The sequence below is a fragment of the Nomascus leucogenys genome, chromosome 6 (genome assembly GCF_006542625.1).
Source record: "Nomascus leucogenys isolate Asia chromosome 6, Asia_NLE_v1, whole genome shotgun sequence".
Lineage (NCBI taxonomy): Eukaryota > Metazoa > Chordata > Mammalia > Primates > Hylobatidae > Nomascus > Nomascus leucogenys.
Genome location: NC_044386.1, coordinates 8,568,558 through 8,589,512, shown reverse-complemented (window position 1 = coordinate 8,589,512; position 20,955 = coordinate 8,568,558). Strand labels below are relative to the sequence as shown.

Below are 20,955 nucleotides of genomic sequence, written 5' to 3'. Positions count from 1 at the left end.
CTGACCATAAAAGTAATGGAAAACTATCCTTGATTCCTTATTAACTGAAAAAGCAAATTGCAGAATAATATCTTTAATATAATCCCATTCATCTTAAAAATAAACACAGACTCACACAATCTCTATGCACAAGTTCATGTGTATTATAAAGTCTCCTAGAATATATATTAATATATACCAAACTCTAAACAGAGATTATCTCTGGAGTACAGGTGTTTGCATTTTATCATCCATGTGGTCAGTAAGATTTTCAGGAGTATTATTATTTTTACAATTAAAAAAATTTTTAAAGTGCATTAATGTAGTGAATGCTCATTACTGAAAATATATAAAAGAAGAGGAAAATTCAACTATAATGCCTCTATCGAGGACAATCACAGACAGCATTTAATGTAGTCTTTTATGGAATATTTTTGATAAGCAGTTTAAAGAGTTAATACTATACATAAAATTCTGCATACTGCTTTTTTGCATCTACATACTTTCTCATATTATTGCAAATTGAAGAAAAAAACCTTATTTTAATGTATATGTAATATTCTATCGTGTAAAGGCACTGTAATGTCATTTCCTGCTCTGTTTTGCAGAACATATGTTGCTTCCGGTTCACAAAAGTCATAGACCATGCTGAAATGAACATGAAAAGGGTGATGGAAGATTTCATACACCTGCGTTCCAATCCTACTTTCTCACTTTGTGCAGGCCACTGTATTTGGTGCATGAAGTACATGCTTTAAAAACAATAGCAATTGTTATTGTAATCCTTTCTTTTAATTGAGGGTTAATTCATTAGCTCAGAAGAGCTATAGTTGATGTACTACATAAAACCCAGCGAGTCTTAAAAATCTGCCAGTTGGCTTTATAGAAGTATTGTAGATATTTATACTTCATTTATATGCTGGAGAATTTATTTTGCCAAAACAAATATGAGTATCATTACTCAAAAACTTTGAGTATTATTATTAATTGTTTTGGTCAATTTGATAATATTCTTTTTTTATATGTTTTACTTTTTACTCATTGTGTTACTTTGCTAATTTTTTTTCAAGTGATAAGTAGGCATTACTCTGAAAGAGGTGAGAGAGAAAGGAGGAAAGAAGGAGGGAGGGAAGGGGGAGGGGAGAGAGAGAGAGACAGAGACAGACAAACGTGTGTGAGAATTATTTGTCCAGATTTTATAACTGTTTAGCTATAGAGACTCAACATTTTTCTCAGATTTTAAGACTTAAGAATATTAACTCATTATTTGTCACTGTTTTTTCCCCTATTTCATTTGCTTGTTTGCTTTATCCTTTTAAATTTAAATAAGTTTATTTTAGTGATGTCAGATTTTTTCTTGATAATGATTTTAATCAGTGCTTAGGAATTAAACAAAACATTTTCATCTATAAAATGGGAATAGTAAAAAAAAGGAACAAAAAATTCTTTACTTTCTTCTGATCTTATTAAAAATATTTAACTGTTTAATTCAGGAACAGATATTTAAAATATAGTTTTGCTTTTTAAAATCTTCTCAATGTTTTATTCTGCCTTTCTTTGTCCTTAATGAAAAAAATCGATCCCCAATTTTAATTTATTGTGGATGTTCGGACAATATTTGTACAAGTGGCAGAAAGTCCCAGATACGCATTTCTCCTTTCTACAAATAGAGACCTAGTTTAGAACCAGACAACTTACATTTTCTCATTCTTTTATTCATTCTTCTTTGTTAGGGAGAAGGTAACTTTCTATTTTAAGATTTTATACAACCTATGCCTATAGTTTAACAACTATGTTTCATTTTTTAAAAATTTTATAGAACTTAACCCATTACATTAACCATGATTAAATCCTGATCACAGTTCTTTGCTTCTTGGCTCATTCTTCTACCTAACTTAAGGTGTTTGCATTAAATGTTACATGGTGGGTATCGAAGACCAAGTTAAGGCTGGTCAAATCACATATGGTGGGTATCAAAGACCAAGTTAAGGCTGGTCAAATCACAAATAAGATGTCCTCGTTTGTGCAGTCTCGAGCACTGATGTAAAATATTAATTTGTTGTGATGTGCATACAATAATGTTAAGGGCAGGAGTTCCAAAAGATTGAATCTAGATCTTGCTTTTTGAGATTGATAAGCACCTGACTGTGGACAGATCGGACCAAGACTCAGCTCTCAGTCTTTACTTTTCTTGATTTTGTTGGATTTCTTGGCTATAAAATAAGGAAAGTGAGAAGACATAGGTTTGGGTGTGATAATAGGTAATGAGGGGTTTAAACTAGACAAAGAGACTAAATATGAAAAAAAAAGTGCCTGCTGAGTTGCTGACAGTGTTTCTTTTGGTGCCACTTTCCTGATAGGAATTTTGTGATATTTTCAGGGCATCTCTATGTATATCGTTGATGCAAGGTACACACTTGCTTAAACATGCTGAGTGGTTGTAATTTGGATAAAGGTTTAGCCTGTCATTCTTAATAATGTCAGAAATACAGGGCTGTAGACACCACTCCTGAGTCCCATCTGATTGTGTAGTCAGCCTGATGCAAAATCTCTGTGAGGCAATCCAGAAAGGTCCGTGCAGAGCCGATCTGTTTTGTCACAAGCATTTCACTCCGCTTACCAAAGTTCACTGCCAGAATTGTCAGCTTCCATTATCTCCATTAGAATGCATTGAAATTCCCCATTATGGAACTTGGGAAATCTTGCCTCTCTCTCTGTTCTCTGCTGTTTGAGATTTAGGCCTTTTCCCCTCTTTTGTTTAGGTGAATGAATGTCTGCCAAGTGTGTTATCTTCCTGAAGGTCACCAGCTTTATGGCTACTGTAAATATTTGTGAATCACAGCTGTGTGGTGAAGTTCAGAATTCATTTTCTTTTCTTAGTTTCGTGACTGAGTGAGGCTGGGAGGGATTGACATGTGCTGTTTATTCTCAGACACCCATTAGAGGGGCAGATGTGTGTGGGGTTAATTGCTTGGATTTGAAGATTTACATGTGCACGTTAAGGATACTGCCCTCTCAATTACACTGTGTGTAAGATCTTTGTTTTGGCAGAACTTTCCTGAGGGCATAGAAATGACCCCATGTTTGGATCTTTGGATTTCATGGGACTTTGGGGATTTTCTTGCCCTGTGGTTTCCAGATCAGAGTATTGGAGAGGCCTCTGTAGCTGCAGGGCTGCAAACCTAATCAGTTCATGCTTCATCTAGGAAAGCTAATGGGGGTTTCGTGTGTGTTTGTGTCTTTTTGAGCCTCCGAGGCCACAAAGAAATCAGAGTCATTTTGCTTCATTTGTTTTTGTTTAAAGCCTGAGCAGTAACCACTATTGGTTAAACCAAAGCAGAAAAAGCAAAGGTTGGGAAGTTGGTTGGGAGATTCTGGGAAGTAAATACCACCACATTTTCATATAACAGTATCTAAGAATAGTGCACTTACATTTCCAGTGCTGGGGAATTCAGTGGGTTGATCTAAGTTGTTTACTGTAGCTCAGATTTTTTTTAGTACATATAAATTGGGGTACCCTTATCACAGCTCAGGGCCCACATACTTTTTGAGAACTGTTCCTCTTTTCTCCATTGCAGGCCACCTCCTTACTACAGTGATGTTTTGAAGGTGAGGTACCTACCCAAGTGGGCCAATCACAATATCCCAGCTAGTGGACACTCTGATTAATTCTGATGGAAACTCTTAACCCTAGTTTGGCCAAACTATATCCCATTCCTTTGCTCCTACAGTACTTAAGCAGTTATTTCCTTTCTTTTCTACATAATCAGCTTTTATTTTTCCCTCTATGCTGTTTATTTTTTTTCCAATAGGAATGGAAACATCTATCATCTTAAGAAAATTTGACCTGTGGCCTCTAATTTTCTCTTTAGTTATAATACATTTATCTCCTCTTTGCTAAAAAAAAGAAAAAAACTTTGTTTAAAGTATGTGCCTGTACTTGTTGTCCTCCATTTCTGCCTTTTTATTTCCTTTTGAGCCCAGTCTGTTCCCTCAGTCATTCCTTCAGCACTGCCTAGTCAAGATCACCCATCACCACCATGTTGCTACATCCAGCAGTCGAGGCTCAGTCATCATCATACTCAACAGTTAGCAGCTTTTATACCATCAACCCCTCCCACCTCCTTCACATACTTTCTCTACTTGGCTTTAGGATGCTCCATTTCCCTGGCCTGACCTCATATCTCTGGCCTTTGTAACTTAGCCTCAAATGGTCATCTCCCTGCCATCCAAGCACTGGAGTCCCATAAGGTTCAGTGTCTGTACCTTGTCTCTTTTCCCACCATTCTCACCGTTTAGCAATCTCTTCCAGTCTCATGGCTTTAGTATCATTTGCACACTAATTACTCCCACATGTCTATCTTCAGCCAAAACCTATCCCTAAGCTCCAGAATTATTTATATACTCAACTTCCTATTTAACCTCACAACTCGATGTCTAATTTATGTCTTCAAATTAACCATGTCCAAACTGAGCTCTTTTCTCCCCACAACCCCTAGTCATGTCCTTCTGTAGAGTTCCTCATTTTATTAATGGGAAGTCCAGTCTTCCACTTGCTCAGGCTGAAACAGTTGGAATAATACTTGATTATTCTCTTTCTCTGTCACCCCACATCCCAGCTGTCAACAAATCTTATTGTTATTGGTTTTTTGTTCAACATCTATCCAATATCTTACCAGTTGTCAGCACCTTCACTGCTCCCTGCCTCAGCTAAGCTCCCAGCAACTTGGTCCCCGTGAGTGCTCAGGTCTTCCGGCCGTCTCGCTGCTTCTGCTCTTGGGCCTCTGTGGTCTTTTCTCCACGCAATGACCAGACAGCCTCTCTGCTCAGAATCCTCCAGCAGCTGCTGCCTTATTCAGATGGAAAGCCAGCTTCCTCACTTGGCCCGCCAGGCACCACGGGTCCCTTCTTTGTCCTCATCCTCTCTCTTCTCTATCTTTTTCTCCCAAGCACCAGCTTCAGCTTCACTGGCCTCCTTCCTCTCCCTGGAACAGAGCAGCCACATTCCTTGCTCAGTGTTTTCATTCTGACTCCTTTCTGTGCCTGCAGCACTCTTTACCCGAAGATCCCTGAAGATCGCTCCTTGGCCTACTTCAAGTTTATTCAACTCTTACCTTCTCAGGAGATATTCCTGATCAAATGATTAAAATGGAAAGTCTCCCTGCTATTCTCTATTTTCCTTCTCTGCTTTATTGCTTTTCTTCCAAAGAACTTAGCACTGTCTGATACATGAGATATTTTATCAATTTTATATAACGTCTGCCCCCGCCTTCTCATGTAAGCTCTACCCTGCCAGGGATTTTGCTTATTTTGTTCACTCACTGCTCCATTCCTAGGCAAGGTAAGGGACTAAGATGTAATAAGATGTCAATAATTATTTGTTGAGTTGATGGATTGATGGATGGATTTTTCTGGGACTTTCTGAATTGCGTGAATAATACCTTATTGCTAATTTGGACACAGAGCTGGAAGGCTATGAGCTTGGCTAAGAGAAGAGGAATGGGATTCTTCCTCCCCATCCCCAATCAGAGATTCATGCATTTGGCATAATTTCCCCCACATCGTTCTGTGGGTAGATATTTGCATGTTCACCAGTTCTCAGCTAATCTGTCTCATTTTCCATGAACCTTTCTCTTCCTTCTCCATGGCCAGATGAATTAAGTCATGCCCCCTCTGTGTCCCCACACTCCTGTGCACATCCCTGCGATGGCAATTTAAAGTAGGATTCATTGTAGTATTTTGTAAATACATATAGTCCTTCCTTTTCACACTGTGAAGTCCTTGGCTTGATTGTTGCATCCGTCTTCCCAATACTTAACACTCTGGCACATAATAAGCACTGAATACGTATGTTATTTAATGAAGTGATTCAGATGGAAATTTTGTAAAATATAACTTCTCTAATGGTCCTTAAGAGTGTGATAAAATGTGCTGCTCTAGCCTTCTGATTGTGCTATATTTAATTTAAGAAGTTTATTGCATAATTTTATAGTAATTAAATAATTATATTTGCTGTAGCCATTACAGACTGTCCCCGTATTGTCCATCTGGGGCCATTCAGTTTATTGCTTTCTCAAATCGTCTTCGCTGTTTTCCAGTATAACTGAACATCACTAACAGTGTACCAAAGACGGGAAAGACTGTGAGATCCTTCTAAGTCCATTTCTTATTAATGGTTATCTATGAGATGTAGAAGAGAACAGAAAAGGAAGGTGAGGTATTCAAATAGCACCAAGACCGAAACCAGTGTAGCTGCTTTCCTGCACTGTAGGATTCAATATCACTTCCTTCCTGGCATCTAACCTTTCTTAAAGTGAGCATTTGAATACTGTCAGTGTTACAGTGGAATTTCATAGTATCATCTTCAAGGAGTACATATTAAACATAAAAATAGCGCAGCACAGTATGACTGTCAGGTTGTGGGGTGAGCCAAGCTCAGAAGACTGAAATTGTATTTCCTGTAACACAGTTATCTGGATGTACATGTCCAGAGGACAGCACTAATGTTTAAGAGTATCTGCCTTGCTGTGACCACAATTCTGGGTCAATTGGATAGATGGATAGATAGATAGATAGATAGATAGATAGATAGATAGATAGATAGAGTTGAATATATATATACACGCACACACACACACACGTATATATATGTAGAGTTGAATAAACAGAAAGATAGAATATCTACCTATATAAGTGCATGTATGTAAATTATATATAGATAGATAAATAGATATAGAGACAGATAGAGATAGCCTTATAATTGGATGAAACCCTACTGCATTAGGTGCACTAGGGCAGGGTTAAAATCTCTGAAATCTATATGTAAAACAGTATACTAACAACAAGCTATGTAACTTAATTATGAATTTGTGGCAAATTAGGGGTAGGCTGCTCAAGGATCCACCTACTAGAGGAAAACCACAACCTAGGTAGCACCTTTTAAATAAAAACTTTTCACTAACTTGGTGCTACATACACATGTGTGACTGTGGATACACACACACACACAGAGTATGGACAGTCACTCACTTTCCTTACCTCCCTGAAGCTATAACTGTGCCTTGTTGCTGGTTTTGTTCCCAGCCATGAGCAGCAGATGTGATGTATTCATCAACCTGGCACAGGGATGCACCAACCAAGAAGGCAGAATGTTAGTAAAGCAGGAGAAGGACAGCACGTTTCCTATGTTAGTTCTCAGGCTGAAACATCACCAGAGAACCAACATATGCTTTGATAGACAGGTCTGTTCTTTTCTTCCAAGTCACTATCATTTTTGTGTATTTTCCTGAAATTCCTTTCTTCTTGACATAACTTGATATGTAGTTATATGTTTACTTTATCATTCTGCTGCAGTATTTTCTAGGAGTTGATTTCATTTTTTTTCCCCCCCGAGACAGAGTCTTGCTCTGTTACCCAGGCTGGAGAGCAGTGGTGGGATCTCAGCTCACTGCAACCTCTGCCTCCTAGGTTCACCCTTCTGAGTAGCTGGGATTACAGGCGCCTGCCACCATGCCTGGGTAATGTTTATATTTTTAGTAGAGCTGGGTTTTCACCATGTTAGCCAGGCAGGTCTTGAACTCCTGACCTCATGATCCACCCGCCTCAGCCTCCTAAAGTGCTGGGATTACAGGCATGAGCCACTGCACCTAGCCAATTTCATTTTTTAAAATAACTTTCTGTTTTATGTACTGGACTATATTCTTTTAATATTATTTTATAAACCAAGTGTTAAAAAGGTCTATGTAAATGTCTTGGAAGTTTCTTCTGGGACATCATAATATTAGCAACAATAAAAAGGTGAATTATGACAGTGTGACTCAGTTCTCTGATTATAATATTAAGTGTCTTGTATGTTTTCTAACTTTGACTATTATTTTCTTGCTCATGTTTCATCTTTATGGCAGATCATGCACAAAGTTATTATTGTTTTCTTGAGCAATTACTAAATGATCAGATATACCCAGAACGAACATTTCTAATCACATGTGCGTGATTTGTGAAGACTTTATTGATTTGGAGTAGCTTTTCTTGTCTTTTCTCAGGCACATGCCAGTTTCCCAACTGTAGAAAGAATAGAGTGTAGCTAATCCTGGGTCACCTCCGTGGGCCTGCGGTAGTCATCTGTGTTTGCAGCCAAAGGAGGACTTGAACATGCTCAGAGCAAGTCATTAAACAGTTCCTTGTAATGTAGCAATGACAATACAAATGTATTTTATTTTATTTTATTTTATTTTATTTTATTTTATTTTATTTTATTTTATTTATTTATTTATTTATTGAGACGGAGTCTCGCTCTGTTGCCCAGGCTGGAGTGCAGTGGCGTGATCTTGGCTCACTGCAAGCTCTGCCTCCCGGGTTCACGCCATTCTCCTGCCTCAGCCTCCCGAGTAGCTTACAGGCTCCTGCCACTGCGCCAGGCTAATTTTTTGTATTTTTAGTAGAGATGGGATTTCACCGTGGTCTCGATCTCCTGACCTCGTGATCCGCCCGCCTCAGCCTCCCAAAGTGCTGGGATTACAGGCGTGAGCCACCGCGCCTAGCCGACAATACAAATTTAATAATGTGGATTTTCCAGCATTTCTAAATCTGAAATATTTTTTGAAGCACTGGTAATAAGTTGGTGATAATTCATAATGCTTACATTATCTGAGCACTTCCTGTGTCCCAGACACTGCTTTATGCATGCCATTTCATCTTCTCAACAAGCATGCAGGTTCTAATATTATCCCCATTTAAAGGTGAGTGAACAAAGTGTGGTGAGGTTAAGAAACTTGCCAAGGTCATGCTGAGGCCTCCTGCATGGCTGAGCCCAGTGGATAATATATAACTTCTTAATGCAGCATGTGTTTTACCCCTTTTATTTTCCAAAAGTCCCCAAGGGATCCCTCTTGGTAGACTATTACAGAAAAGAATTATAAAACAATAAAACCCACCTATTTTTACAATTTATGCAAAGTAAAGCAGCTATACGTTTCTCCAAATGGAATTTTGGTTTTATTTCACTGAGCTAGCAAATATTTTGAGGGTTGGAACCCACCCTCGCTGTGTAATTTCCTTGCAGAAAATACATGAGTGGTGGTTGATCTCAAACAAAAATCCCTCAAGGACAGACATCTGTATAAACAAATGGTGTCCCTGAAAGATCTCTTCCTGTACATGGGGTCACCAAGGGCTAGTGGTCGTTTCAATTAATGTCTGATTGGAAATCGTGCTTCTACTGTTGCTGTCACACACTGACTGTTTTTCTTGAAAATTGCGGTCAAAGTGACCATGAGAAATAACTTGCATTCTCCCTCCTCCCTAGGTATTTGTGTGTGTGTGTGTGTGTGTGAACACATGTAGTGTGAGCGCCTCGGTTTTAGGCACTGGCGATATACACGTAAGCAAGACAGACAGGCTCCTGGCTCTCCTGGAGCATACATTTTTGGTGAAAGAGTTAGACCATAAGCAATAACTGCATTCACAATAAATAAAAAAAAGTATTGTCCAGTGGTAAGTGCTATGCAAAGAATTCAGATGGGGCCGGGCGCGGTGGCTCATGCTTGTAATCCTAGCACTTTGGGAGGCCGAGACGGGCGGATCACGAGGTCAGGGATCGAGACCACGGTGAAACCCCGTCTCTACTAAAAATACAAAAAAAAAATTAGCCGGGCGTGGTGGCGGGCGCCTGTAGTCCCAGCTACTCAGAGAGGCTGAGGCAAGAGAATGGCGTGAACCCGGGAGGCGGAGCTTGCAGTGAGCCGAGATCGCACCACTGCACTCCAGCCTGGGTGAAAAAGCGAGACTCTGTCTCAAAAAAAAAAAAAACAAAAAAAGAATTCAGATGGGTTCATGCGACAGAGAGTGAATAGGGGACGACTTTGGATTGGTTTATGTGTAGTGAGGAAGGGGACAGTGGTGTGAATTGAGACCACAGAGGTGGGTAAGAGTTAGCACATGTAGGGCTTTGTAAGCCGGGACGTGAAACTTCTACGCCTATTAGGGGCATTGGGAACCCTTTGGAGAAGCAGCGGTGGGATATGAGTTATTTACGTTTCCAAATTGTCATTTAAATTATCAGGGTCACCACTGGGTCAGGAGAATGGATTCCAGGGTAGCTAGAGGGGAAGCAGGAAGACCAGCTTGAAGCTTTCACAGGTGATGGGGTCAGGCGTGATGGTGGCACAGACTACGGGGTTGTTAGTGTAGAAGGAGAAAAGTGGATGGGCTTGACATATTTAGAGGTAGAGTCTGTGGTGGTCTGATGGATTGGGTATGGAGAGAGGGGAAGATAAATTAAGAATGAATTGGAAGTTTCGGACCTCAGTAAGTGAGTGGATGGTGGACCACTTACTGAGACAGAGAAGCCCTGGGGAGGTGTAGAACAACAGTTCTCCTAGGGCAATGTTAACTTTGAGTTGAAGGCTTTCATTTCTCATCGGGTCTAGAGAGTAGACAGATACACAAGTGTGCGCTATCGAGGAATGATTGGGAATAGAGCTGTGTATTTGGGGGGTCATTGATGTATTGGCAGTATGTTTGAAATCCAGGGCCTCTGACCTAGGAGATGCCTCAGTCATGTTTGGGGAATGTATTGGCATCTGTGGCAAAGTTCCTCATAATATTTCGTTTGCTATAGTAGTGCTTTGATACTTCAGAAGTGATCTTAAAAGTGACAGAAAATCTCAAAGGTAATTCTCCTCTTGAGGGATTTCATTCAACATCTTGGTAGCAAAATTCTCCACTGTTGTATTGTAAAATGCGATTCTGGCTATAGGAAATAAGGTCAGACTCTTAAAATGAAATATTTGATGTGAGTTCCTTTCTGCATTTATTTTGCGTTTTTTTTTTTTTTTTTTTTTTTTTTCTCACAATCAGCAGTTTCATTCTTCTCAAAGCCAGGCTCTTTCCAGTTGAGTCTTGGGAGGTGCTGGGCAAAGTAACGCATAGGTTATAATGATTTTTCCAGTTTTCTTAGTTATCAAATTGCTACTTTCTGACATCAAAAATTTGCTGTACTGTGTTCTTACTCCACACTGCACTTTTAATTGTTGTATTTTTTCCCTAGAGACCTTGGGCTAGGGAAAAGTTTAGTGTTGGAGAGGGCTGCTGAGAATTTTTGTCAATGTAGTTCACATTTTCAGTGTCAGTTCGAGCTGCAGTAGGCATATTTGTTGACTCACTGAATCTCTGTGAACATTTGTGATGTGTTGGGTGAGAGGCTCTTTGACCTGCTGTTAATAAAATGCAGCAGGTAGTGATGCAGGCCAGAGAGCCACTCAATGTGTGATGCCCTGCAAGGATTTTTGTTAACCTCATTTGCATTGTTCACACCTTTTGTAAGAGGATCAAACCTATGAAGCTCAGGATGTCACCAGGGTTTTATCAGTGGCTTAGAATTTTGATTTTCTATCAAAGAGAAATGCATCTGGCCTATTAATGTAAAGCATAAGGCTCACATTTCTCACAGTTAGTGAAAACAAGATTTGGCCACTAGGATTCCCTGAGGCAGAAGTATTCTGCTGTAAAGCAGAATTTATGACTGTATGTTGAGAAGTGGTGGGTTGCGAGCTCCTAGAATCCATAGTGAAGCCTTTGTGAAAAGGCTGTGCATGATTTGTAATGCACAATGATCAAGAACTTGTCAAAATAGATGAGCTCAGGAATAAAACAGATAACTAAGGATAAGTCATTTTCATCCAGTGGATCATTTCACTGGTAAAATGCCATTATGGAAAGTAGTTTATAAGTAATCCAAAATATCTCACTTTAAAAATTCGTGATTTTTTAGCACTTGTGAATCACCTCTCAAGAAAGCCATTTGGAACAAGTCTAGTGGGGAAGCAGGTGGTCAGAAGTCAAACTTCTGCATCCAGAATGGCCCTCAGCCTGAATTTTAAAATTATGTGATTCTCCTTCTCTGCTGCATGGTGGTGTTAAGATATCAGCTAATACATCCTTTAATGAATGATGTTGAGCTCACTGAGGGCAGTAAAATATAAAGGTGGAATTTGCATCAACTCTTCAGGGCCTTTAACGCTGGCTTGCAAGCAGTCTGTTAGACCCAGAGAATAAATCCCCTGCAATATTGCTTCTTCATAAAATGATTTTACAGTTGATCCTGGCTTGCAGATGGAGTCAGTGAAAGAAAAGTGGATTCCATTATACTTTTTAAGATTAATTTTTTGCACGATTTTTGGAATTAGAAACATAATTGAACATCCTCTTTGGTGATACCAATAATAGTCTGATAAAAATTCAACAAGATAACAGCAACAAAAACAACACTGAAAAATGCTTTGGAAGATCAGACAGAATGACAAATACATTTCTCTTTCCAGCCACCTAACAAAAGAGCCTATGACTTTATTACTTGGAAAATTCTGAAAAATGACAGACGTAGAGAAAGATATCCTCAATGGAAATGTAAGAAACTAGTTCTCGGTTGACTGCATTCCGTTAGCTTTTTGTTTTTATCTGTAAAGAGGAGAAAAACTTTGATACTACCTACAATTTTTAAAGAAAAAGTCAGTTCTTTCTTGCAAATTCAACTTATTTTATACATAAACAACTCTCTCCTCCCCTTTCATGATGCTTCTTCTCCGGATGCTGGAGATAGTTTTTGGGCTCAGAATTCTGGTCTGTATTTAGGTTGGGGTCAAAGACTCCATCCTATGGACAGCAGAAAGTAACAATTATAGCTGAAAATTCCCGATTCAAATGCATTGCCCAAGTTGAAGAATTATTCAGGAGCAACACCCTGTAACATCTGCATCGAAGGGTGAGACCAACTGTGTTAATGATGGTGTATGATGGCTTCTTATAAGCCAAGGAGGGGGCAAGGTGACATCTGTGCCAAAGGTTAAGAAAGCATTCTTGAACATGTAGTTTTATTTATACTGGCTCTTTTCCAAGTTCATCTTTCACTAGATGTTTTATCTTAGTAATTGCAGAATGAGAATTTTCTGCTGATTCCTTGTTTTTGGCAACCTAAGGGATAGACTGTAATTTGGTTATCATTAAACTAAACTGTGCTAAATGATGACATAAACCATCTAAAAAGTCTAGCATTAGATAGAGATAATATTTGCAATCCCTGCAATAGGCATAAGGTTAATATTTCTAATATACAAAGAGCTCTTATAAATTGATGAGAAAAATTCAAGCAGCCCATAAGAAAATTGAAAAATATGTGAATAGGTAGTTCACATAAGAGCAAATCCTCATGTCCAGTAAGTAGATGAAACAATGTTCTACCCATTGCTATTAGGATAATTCAAATGAGATATCATTCTTCTGACTGGCCAAAAAGAGAGAGAGAAAAAAGATAACACCCACGAGAGGTAAGGACGCGGATTAAAGGGGACTTTCACCCATGACTGATGGAAACATGAATTACTTACGTATTTTGGAAAAGCGGTTTGATAATCCGAATTAAAAATATACAAACTATTTCACCCAGTATTACAACCCCTGGGAATATGTACTATACAAAGAAAAACACCAGTATATAATATATGAGGGCATATAGATTGTAAAAATAAAAATATCAGCATACATATATAAGGGCATGTATAGTGAATGTTTATAGAAGCTTTTTTACTGCTTCCTTTCCTCTCTCCCAAAAATGGATCTCACATATTGAATGTGTACCAATCAAGTATAGATTGTATGTCAGTTAGCTTGTAAGAATGTCTCAGATGTGATTAAAGATTAATTTAAATCATACCTGGTTAACTGGGAGAGATTTTATGATATTATGAGAAAATCTCAAATTATAAAGTAAAATGACCTCCATTCCCCGTGTCTGAATACCTGTGTTTGTATGTTATTGCAGAAACATGGAGGAAGACATAGAAGGCAGTACACTAGACTGTTAACACTGATTATGTGGGTAGGGGAAGAAATAAGTTCAAAAGAAATGGCCCTGAAATAGGCAGTGAGCTTGCAAAAGTATGAAGATTTGGGAAATGTGGCCATGAATTATTTTTTGTTTGTTTGTTTTGAGACAAAGTCTCGCTCTGTCACCCAGGCTAGAGTGCAGTGGCGCGATCTCGACTCACTGCAACCTCCCCCTCCGGGGTTCAAGCGATTTTCCTGCCTCAGCTTCCCAAGTAGCTGGGACTACAGGTGCACGCCACCATGCCTGGCTAATTTTTTATGTATTTTTAGTACAGACGGGGTTTCACCATATTGGCCAGGCTAGTCTTGAACTCCTGACCTTGTGACCTATCTGCTTCCACCTCCCAAAGTGTTGGGGTCACAGGCATGAGCCACCATGCCTGGCGGGGCCATGAATTCTAATCCTGTTGTTCTGGACATAGCAGAGGCCTGGTGACAAGTAAGACTGTCAGAGAGCCTTCCTATTTTCTAAAGGGCTTGAAATACTCTTATGAGGGCTATAGGCCATCTCCCAGCCCCCAGCCATTGCTTCCTTATGTTAGGAATCATGTTCCTGACAACATTCATTCTTCTTTGAAAGTTCCCTTCTTAAAATACCAGCATCAGCAGCAGTGGATTAGAAATCCTTAAGTCTGCCCTTAGGTATTTGATGTAAGATATTTAATATTTCCCCTTCTCTCCAGCATAAGAGTAACCCTGTGCATGTCAAAAAAGCTCCCTGTGTCTCATTTTCCTCTTCTATGAGTGCAACTACCATAATTCTTTCGTGTATTACAGGTAGTGACAAATACTATAATTAAGGTAAATTATAATGGTAAATGCCTAACTTTTTATTCCAGGGGTGTTGCATAAACAAAGATGGAATGTAATACAGCCCACCACCACCACTCTGTTGGCAAATGCTGCTGCTATCACTTAAAAGCAGAGGCTTCCATGAGTTTTAGCAGTCTCTCTGGTACATTTTTTGAAGCACCCCTGTGCATTGCACATCATTCATAATGGAGCACTCCATCATGTGTGCAAGTTACCAGTGGAGAAATGAAATAGTTCAGCCCTGGAACAAAGGCCCTTATGTTATTTGAACTCCATCTGGAACCAATATGGCCACCGAGGGGCCCAACAGTACACATCCTGAAACCAGTGGTTTGGCTGCAGATGTGCTAATAGAGCTTTTGGGATGTACATCAAAGAGTATCTACTCTAGACATAACTTTTCTCTGTGTGACACCACAGACAGACAAAAGTTGTTCTTAATTTGCCCTTCTGAAACTTCACTTGTTTTTGTTGGTTATTTGTTGTGTTGATTTAATTTGAGCTTTGCCATATCTTGTCATACAATGATTCTTGAGAAAAAAATGGAATGCTCCCAGATGATAAATAGGAGTCATTTGGGTGTCATTTATAAAATGTTAAATCTGCCATGTACTTGTGTGTGCATGCAGGGCCTAGGAAACCGATGAAGCCCACTATTTTATCTCAGGACCTTATCAGGGCCCATCTGTGACTCCTTAGGTTTGCACACAATCAGAAGAGGTTGACCAGATGTGTGCATGTTTAAAACCTGTACTTAAGAGATGTAATCAGCATCCTCAACCATCGTTGCCTCATCCTCTTTCATCCTGAGCTCAGAGATGCAGTTTTGCCTCACTGACCATGACCATTGAACATGAGTTTGCACTGCCCTTCCTCTATCTTTCCCCTTCCTTTCTAAGTGAGGCACACACTCTGGCCAAAACATTTTCTATAGACATCTACAGAACACTCCACCCAACAACCACAGAATATACATTTTTCTCATCTGCACACAGACTGTCTTCTAAGATCAACCACATGATTTGTCACAAAGCAAGCCTCAATAAATTCAAACACATGGAAATCATACCAAGGACATTCTCACACCACAGTGCAATAAAAATAGAAATTAATACCAAGATCTCTCAAAACTATACAAACACATTGAAATTGAACAACTTACTCCTGAATAACTCCTAGGTGAACACAGAAATTAAGGCAGAAATAAAAAAAAATGCTTTGAAATCAATGAATATGAGGACACAACTTACCAAAATCTCTGGGATGCAGCCAAAGCAGTGTTAAGAGGAAAGCATATAGCCCCAAGACACTTTCATCAAGAAGTTAGAAAGGTTTCAAATTAGCAATCTAACTTTGTACCTAAAGGAACTAGGAAAGAAAGAACACATCAATCTGAAAGCTAGCAGAAGAAAATAAATGACTAAAATTGGAGAAGATTATTTGTCCTTTACTTTGTCCTAAATGGTTAGGATGCCTATTACCTGCCTGAGCCCTTCTTAGCACCAACAGATGTCTCTGGATACATTCCATCTATCTCATTACTGGTCCTCATCAGCACCAGGAGTATATGTAGTAAAATTTGATTACTCTCTGGGGTATAAATACATCTATGTCAGAGTTCCTGTTCCTAAAGAGCTTATGGTTTAGTGCACCGTCAGTATTTGTGAACTGTGGAGGGCAGTTGTCAGATGTAGAGGGTGAAGAACACTCCTATTGCAGGGCAGGAATTTCCAGCAAATGGCAAGCCTTTGATTACCATCATGGGAGGGGGCTGAGGATTACAGCTGGAACCAAATGCTGATGCTACTGAGGCGAATAACTTTGCAAATGTAGTGTTTGCCTTTATTTTGCTCTGCTTCGCATATAGGAAGTGTTATGGACTGAATGTTCGTGTCCCCTCAAAATGCATATGTTGAAATCCTAACACCCAGTTTGATAGTATTATAAGGTGGACCTTTGAGAGGTGATTAGGTTGTAAGAGTGGAGCACTCATGATGGGATCAGTGCTTTTATAAGAAGAGATACTGGGTCAGGCACGGTGGCTCACGCCTGTAATCCCAGCACTCTGGGAGGCCGAGGCGGGCGGATCACGAGATCAGGAGATGGAGACCATCTTGGCTAGCACGGTGAAACCCTGTCTCTACTAAAAATACAAAAAATTAGCCGGGCATGGTAGTGGGCACCTGTAGTCCCAGCTACTTGGGAGGCTGAGGCAGGAGAATGGCATGAACCCGGGAGGCGGAGGTTGCAGTGAGCCGAGATCGCGCCACTGCAATCCAGCCTGGGCGACAGAGTGAGACTCCATCTCGAAAAAAAAAAAAAAAAAAAAAGAAGAGACACTGGAGAGCTTGCTCCTGTGCTCTGCTCTCTGCCATGTGAGGATACAAAAGGTGACACCACCTCCAAACCAGGAAAGGAGCTCCCTCAAACGTGGCATCAGCTGGCACTGTGATCTTGAGCTTTCCAGCCTTCTAGACAGCGGGAAATACATTTCTCTTGTTCAAGCCACTTGGTGTATGGTGATTTATTATAGTAGTCCAGACTGACTCTGGCAGGAAAGATTTAATAAATGTAAAAATGAAGTTGTTAAGTAGAGTGGCTGATAGGCAAGGGATGTGCTGATCTGAGGATTTGTGGTGATAAAGACAAGGTACAGAAGTAACGGGGCGAATGTCTCAAGAGCAAAGAACATGCTTATGGAATCAGGTGAATTGAACCTTCATGATCATTCTTGTTCCTTGTAACTTTGAGAACTACCAGAAGTAATAGAAGTAATCACTGGGTCCTGCATTGCAAATATAGGAGGTGCTAAGGAATAACTGAGGACTGGTCTATTCACTTTCAAAAGATATGGATAGTTGAAAGAAAAGTGTACAAATTGGGATCCCATTTAAGGCTTAAAAATTCAGGTTTATGTGAGAAATTTTAGAAAAGTTAGTAAAGTGGATAATGTGCACACGTAAATATGGTAAATATATTCTACATATAAAATCCAGTGGGATCACATATTTAATTAGAGGTTACAGTTTATAATACTAAAAAAATTCTTTGGAAAACAATTGTCTGTGAATTGTGTCCAACCGGTTTTATTTATTCTAGTAAAACTTCTTATGGGCAAAATGTAAAAGCAGCAGCATCTTAAAATAATACAGCAGAGAATTCAAATGCTTGCTATAAATTGCCTCTCTGATTTTTCTGCATGGCAGAATAAAGAGAAAATCTGCGTAGGATATAAAAGCAAATTAGAAAGTTGTTCAATGACTGTACTAGGCTCCCTATTTTATTAGCTGAGAAACATTTCAGTGGTGAGAGATTCTGGTCTTACCAATTTCTTTTCTACTTACAGAACATAATACTACCTAAATTGCATCTCTCTTCTTTTCAGTGTAAAGCAGAGTTTTTCAACCTTGGCACTATTGATAACTGGCACTGGATAATCCCTTCTTGTCGGTGGGGGTAGCACATTATAGGAAATTTATCAGCATCATTGGCCTCTATTGATGGATGCCAGTAGTATCCCCTCGCTGTTGTAACCAAAATTGTCTCCAGGTATTGCCAAATGTTCCTGAGGAGGGGAAGTAAAATTGACCCTGGTTTTGAACTCCTGCTTTGAAGATCTCTTACTTAATTAAAAGCAGAGGCAAATTCATAAAGACATTGTGTGTATTTATGTAGCCATAAATCTGTGAAGTCCAGGTCTTGAACTTGATGCACTGTAATTTTCATGTTGCCTTTAACAACATTCCTGACCTTACACCAACTGCTTGTACCCAGTTTGCAGGTGAGAGGCTCTGGGGCAGGGGTGAGGTAGGCATGCCCTGACTACCCTGGCTACCTGGCTCTGTCCTTCCCACCCCCCACCCCCCTCACTGAGAGGCTCACCTCCACGTGGATCTAATTGCTGGGAAGTGTGGGACCTGAGTTTTGATGTGCGATGGCTTTGGGGTTCATTCTGTGGTTACCAGTGATCAGAAATGGGTTAGAGTGGACAGTGCACTGCCCCAGTGACCCTCTATCTTCCCTGACCTCCCACCTCTCCAATTCTCAACACTTTTTCTCCTCATTTATGTATTAATGAGTTTTAGAGTGAAAGGATGGAGCACATAAAATCCAATCTCTTGAGTAAAGGTTGGGGGAATTGAGAGTCAGTTTATCTAGAAGGGTTTTGAGAAGGAATTCCTGATCTGGTGACCCACTGCCATAATTTTTTACCAATATCTCTCTAAATAGCATAGGGTTTAGTGTAAAATGTATACTTGGAACAACAAGTTGAAAGTCTTTTCTTTTTGTGGTTACCCCTGAAACACAGAGTTTATTGAGCTGAGTGAGTGTGGCTTTAAAGCTGCCTTTGAAAGGACAATTTATTTTATTTTATTTTTTGGCTGCTCAGCTTTCTCAACTATGTCCCAAATAAGAAAGCTGTCCAACAGTGGAAGATTTCACAGTCTGCATCTTTCAGCTACATCAGAGATCTGATGCCAGCTCTAGCACTGCAGAACATTATATGAATTTGGGAAACTCTTTGAAATAGAGTGAGGCCATACACCAGTGAGTGAATTACAACGATGCAGACAGTAGTCATTTTGATTTGATAGGTGTTCAGCAGGGCTTCTATTACATATATTTTCCATTTTATTTAAAGGAGAATTCCACACAATTTGCTTAGACCAACCATCTGGAAGTACTTTTTTCCTCTTTATTGCCTTTTGACACTTCGCCCAGTTGAAAGAAAAATAGGTTGAGAAAATTATAAAAATACTGATTTTAATGCAATTAATGTTAATGGAAAAGATAATTTTTCATCTTTCATTACATGCAGAGTTAAATTAAATTCCCCTAAGCATTCTTTGATAATTATTTATCCTCTGGTGTGTGCGACAAAGCATTTAGATTCCTGTCCTTCCTCGTGCTATCATTTTACGTCCCCAAGGCCCAACACATCTTACATGTGTCTGTGTTCAATGATCATAGCAGCTTTATTAGATAGGAAAACTCCATCTGAAAATCCAGCAACCCCAGATGCTGAGCAGTTCCCAGGAATGGTACAAAGCTTCTTCTAAATTGGCCAAAGGCTTTTTCCTTTCTGGATTGAAACTTTGTTTAAGAAATCTGTATTTCTGGAAAGCTGCATCTTAAAATAACTATTCATAAGAAAAATAGTTGACTTACTGAAAAATGCAAATTTTTGATTAATTTGAGTCAAATGTCTGTATGCTTCAATATCCATTCTGTCTCATGGTGACTAGATCTTTCCTTTGTGTCAAGTAGATTGATCTTTGGGAGGCAATGAATCACAAAATAATTAAGACCCATCTATGAAATGGCATAATATTTTTAGAGCAGTGGCCTATGAAAGGGAGTGATATTTATAGCAGACATGCTATATGCAGGCACTGTCCTAGGTATTTTACATATGTTATTTCAATCAGTCATCTTGTGAACCCTACAAGGTAATGGGCTCTTGGTCCTATTTAACAGATAAAGCTGAGACACAGAAGTATGTCACTTTCCCAGGGTAGAGTCACGAAGCTGGGATTCATTCCCATTTTTGCCAGCTCAAAAGTCCATGCTGTGATACTAGGTAAAATGACTAATGCTTTTTTTCTCTTCCTTGTGAATGATACCTATGGTTGATATTTTCTTCTGATGAATAGATCTGGTAGGTTCTGCTAATGTTTTGGGTGAGTTTCTTGTTGCAATTGCATGGAGATTTCTAGCAAAGGTCATCGCCAATGTTTTCATATTATGACTGGTAGAAAGCAGAAGCATCAATCCTGCCAATGATGCCTAAAGGTTTGAAAGTGAACCTATTTCCATCTATTTATGCAGAATCCATAATCAGACCACTGCATGTAGATCTGTGTCATCAAATCTGATCTTTGTCCAAAGATCAAATGGACTAATTTTATTTTATGCTCATTTAGTGAGACTCTATTGCATAGGCATCAGTAGGAAGAGCTAGAGAAAAACTGTCATCTTCGATGAAAATAATTTTTCCTTATAGTTGAATCGCTAGATCTTGAATGCAGCCGAGTAGTTTTCCATGTCTTATGCTTCATTTATTGTAAATGAAATTAATGTTCTTCAATGGTATCCTTTAAAGCCTCAAATATTATTAAAATGAACTATGATGATTATAATAACATCTGTTTATACATGCTATATGTGTTATTTCTAAAATAATTACATAATAGATTTTCATTTCACCATGACAAAAGGGTTGGGTATCCTTTTAGCTCTCACTTGTTAGTCACGAAAGACAGTAGATGATAATTATGAATC

The 20,955-nt window shown here is 39.2% G+C and overlaps 1 protein-coding gene across 1 annotated transcript in view; it reads left to right on the top strand.

Annotated features, from left to right (window-relative positions):
• The window catches only part of SEMA5A (semaphorin 5A), a 502,481-nt gene that overhangs the window by 112,343 nt on the left and 369,183 nt on the right, over window positions 1-20,955 (top strand). The window lies entirely within an intron of this gene.